Source organism: Cydia splendana, chromosome 9, assembly GCF_910591565.1.
Source record: "Cydia splendana chromosome 9, ilCydSple1.2, whole genome shotgun sequence".
Lineage (NCBI taxonomy): Eukaryota > Metazoa > Arthropoda > Insecta > Lepidoptera > Tortricidae > Cydia > Cydia splendana.
The window spans coordinates 21,990,655-21,995,094 of NC_085968.1; the positions used below are offsets into that span (position 1 = coordinate 21,990,655).

General features: G+C 39.2%; 1 long non-coding RNA gene across 1 annotated transcript; it reads right to left on the reverse strand.

The window, feature by feature from the left end:
- Positions 1-464: 464 nt before the first annotated feature.
- On the reverse strand, positions 465-1,192 carry LOC134793805 (uncharacterized). Its single transcript, XR_010144586.1, has 2 exons — positions 986-1,192; positions 465-635 (listed from the first exon to the last, which is right to left on the reverse strand). It is a non-coding gene; the product is annotated as an uncharacterized LOC134793805 (long non-coding RNA).
- Positions 1,193-4,440: the final 3,248 nt, after the last annotated feature.

Consider the following 4,440-nt stretch of genomic DNA (forward strand, 5'->3'; position numbering starts at 1 on the left):
GCACCCACTGTTGTTTAAGGTCATCAACAATGTTGCATTCTTGTATACCTGAAACGTTTAAAGACATTAGTCCCTCATCCACAACATTACTATATTGTCTAGGTTTTGGGTTTGTTTCCCGACAATCTGCGGCTTTATGGCCGACTCGATTACAACGGTAGCAATTCATTACTCTTCTTTCATATCCATCGTTCTTGTCATTCCCCGAGTGGTCCTGTGGTCGTGACGTCCCTTGCTCTCCTTTAGTATTAACTTTCCGATTGTTCCAAGTTCTCCTTTTTTCACGTACATACATTACATCACTTTCGGCTGTATTCACTTTCCTAGACTCGTATTCCTCTAAAATCTTTACCTTGAGAACCTCTGGTTTCGGTAATTCATCTCGGCTTTCAATGGCACAGCGAAAATTTGTAAAACTAGATGGTAAGGTATATAATAACATGATAGATAAAAGATCATCGTGGATCTTCACCTCCATTGCCTCCAATTTGTCCACAGCGTCGAAAAATGTGCCAATTTCTTCGCGAAAATCTCCGGATTCATTAATTTTATGTAACAATAGTCGTTTTAACAACATTGCTTTCCTAGCGGGCCCACGAGAGGCGTAAATAGATTCTAGTCGTAACCATACCTCCCTCGATGTTTTGCAGTCTCTGACGTGGCGTAGTTCTGATGAACTAATGCATAATATTAAGTCAGATTTTGCTTTGGCGTCTTCCGTTAACCACTTTTCTAGAGCGTCCGCTTTAGTTGCGGCTTCCGAAGCGTTCGCGTCCGCTTCAGGTGCGGCTGGTTTAGTTACCTTACCGTTAGTGTACTTCCACAAGTCATTTTTTATGAGAACGGCTTCTGCTTGCAGCTTCCAACTGTCGTAGTTCTCCTTGGATAAAGCATCAATACGTACATGTGTGCTCATTTTATTACACTTCTAGTAGTCGTAATAAAATTTAAAAGCGTCGTCACTTAATCACTTTTTGCAACCTACCCCTGGGCCCATAACCATTGTCCGGGTTATGGCAGAGCAGCGCAAAGGGGTCCAGCGTTTAGGTTGCACGTAAATAACAGATTATCACGTTAATAAATATAATTTTTATTGATATGCAAGAAAAGCAGTACATATGTCAGTGAATGAAAAATAGTAAGTAAAATATAGAACACGTCAATGTTATCGTAACCATAGTAGGTAAGTAAAGCGGCCAGCACGAAACCTTGCTTTTGGTATGAACCTCAATAATTATTAACTAATTGAGGTTTGTAGTAGTGCGTTTATGAATAAGGGGGTAAGAGCTTAGCCAATACTCAAACTATCTACGAGTATATACCTACCAAAGTTCAACTAAATCGGTTTAGCCATTTAAGCGTGAAGAGGTAACAGACAGACAGACACAGTTTTGCATTTATAATATTAGTATGGATTGGTGTATAATCATCAAAAAGGGTTTGCTGGCCCTTAACCATGTTCTAACGAAGTTATTGTGAAGGTACGCAACAATATTCATTGATAGGATAGGAGACCCAATACCCCGAAGACTCAGATTAATTTTGGTCATTCCGTAGAAAACATCGATATATCGCCAGTTAAAATGTATTACAGCCATTTTTCAGTCACCATCAGTCTGTCAACATTATTATGTGTGTCAAATACTTATAAACGAGTCACTCACGTTTTTCTAGTCGAAGATTTCTCGGCACTTTTCGCTCCATATCGAAGAGATTCAAATGAAGCCTTTAGCTAATGATGATGATGGCTTTGTGCAATTTCGGAACACTGGTCAGATCGCTATTAACCAACTGCGGTTTTAACTTTCAAATTTCTCCTCTAATATGAAATTGTGTACAGTCGCCATCAAATATATGTATAAGAGCGGCCAAGGTGCTCACAAATATCTAAACACGCCTCTATTGTCAAGGCGTTAGTGTGCGTGTTCAAATATTTTAAGCACCTTGGGCGCTCCGTTATATCTGATGGCGACCGTAGTAACGCTCTTACACGTATCTGCTCGGTAAACATTAGTTTAGTACGTATTGGTTAGAACATTTTACTGGTGAATTCTGAGAGACTCCGGTGCCGTTAAGATAGAACATTCTTACGGTATAATCGATATTGCCTTGTGCCTCCCTAAGGCGCGTGTAAACAAAAAGGAAGGAAAGAAAGGAAGATTCGCACGCGTCTGATAAGCTTCCGTAGCTCAGTTCATTATGAGCGATTGGACCGGTGTTCCGAACGGTCGCAATTTGGAGTCACGCCGGAAGCGGTGAATTTTTAAATTTTTCCTTTATTATAAAAATTTTAACGTAAGTTTATTTCAGAAAAATCTTCGTTTGACATGCAATCACTCATCGGTATAAACGATTGCTATCAGAAGTGTGACTACGTGGAGTACGACCCGAAGCCGGATTTCTTAAAAAGGATAAGAACATACGTGTCGTACGTAATATTCAGTAGTTTTAATCACACTTGCTCGTAAAAGGAGTTATTACACGTTGGCGATCTTAAACGGACTCTACGATTCTGTTGCAGTGGCAAGAATGATACGTACACAGAAGTGGCAATCGCTTACGCGGCCAGCACCTGCTTGAAGTATAGGAGAGAGGTTATCTACACTTGGGACCAGATGTTAGGTACGAGCATGGAGCGGTTAAACTGACATTGTGACAATAAAATGATATCTAAATGATGTCAGTCGCACTTGCTGTTCGCTCGTACTTGTCCGTACATGTATTGGCGTGGGCAAGACGCAGAGGCGACTGACATTATGTATATGTCGCAGTCGGATCGTATAATCCGCCGTATTACATTACGGCTAGCCGTTTTCAAAAACAGGGGCGTTTTGAAATGCGGCGGTTTAACGATTAGCCGGATTGAATGCGGCTGAATGAGAATCCGCCGGAATGTATTCGGCGCCATACGTTCTTCAACACGGCTAGCCGTAATGTAATACAGCGAGTCATTAGCCGCCGCTTTGATAGTTTTTAGTTCCCATTTTTAACACCCGTGGCGCTGCCTGACAAACGCTGGGGTGTCCATCAAATCTGGAGTTCGTCGGACTGTTTCTTTTCAAAAAACATTTCTTTCGCAACTTAACTAGACGGAGCCCCGCTTCGCGGGGCTCCTATTTCTGAGCGGTTTGCCCTTCGGGCATCTGAAGCTACCTAACGAACCTAACCTATCTACCTATTGATTTAGTGAGACGTCCGTGAAAACATTACACTTTGGGGAAAAAAGCGTAGGTAGGTAAGTAGGTTAGGTTCGTTAGGTAGCTTCAGATGCCCGAAGGGCAAACCGCCCAGAAATAGGAGCCCCGCTTGCGGGGCTCCGTCTATTTAAGTTGCGAAGGAAATGTTTTGGAAAATAAACACATGTAGTGCGGTGGGACCATGGTAAAAATAAATTAAATTGCAAACATTGTCAAACTCCGGTTACGTAGGCGACCGAAAGAACTGGTCACTCTACAATCTAAAATAGTAGTACGATGCGGCTAAACGTTGGCCGCCTTATTGAAGAACGTATCGCAATGACAATCCGGCTAATCGTCGAACCGCCGCATTTCAAAACGCCCCTGTTTTTGATAACGGCTAGCCGTAATGTAATACGGCGGATTATACGATCTGACTACGACATATATATAATATATCATTTTGATGTCACAATGTAAGTTTCAATTGGGCTTTTAGACGAATAAAACAAGAAGACGGATAATGGTTGAGGTCTATTATATAATTTAATGTCCTTTTTACTAGAGTTAGACCAAGAAAAGTCTACAACGATTTTGATAACATACGCAGTGCAAGTGTTATACGTCATAATTTCATAGACGTTTGACGTTTAAAATAACACTTGCACTGCGCGTGCTATCATAACGTTACAGACTTTTCTTGGTCTAACTCTAGTAAAAATTAGCGTTAGATCATCGGACTAAATATAAATTACTGTAATTTGATACATTTTTTATCAATTAAATTCAATCTTACATGAATCACTTAATAACTTAGCAATATAACGACTGAATCCCAAACTTACAGTAAACAGACTAATGAAATGTCATATATCAATGTCATATTAGTAACAATACCATAAGGTTGTTATAATACTCTTATATTTTTATTCTCATAATTTTTTTCATTTCTTTTTTTTTGTGTTTTGTTTTTGCACGCACAAATAGCTCTGTTTTACTATGTAGAAACTACTTAATAAGCATGATGTTAAAATATTTTCATTAAGGAAACTGTAAGTCTAGTTTTAAGAAAAGTTCCAGTGTTATATATAACTATAAAAGACTGTTTGTTTCTTAAATAAATAAAATAAAAATAAAAAAATAAATATATCACTAGGTAAAATGGGTTTAAAGAATTTATTTTCTCATAAGAATTGTATAATTCACTTACATGAGAATTAGAAGTAAGTTAACATTGTTCGGGTGAGCGCATGCATGCAAATAG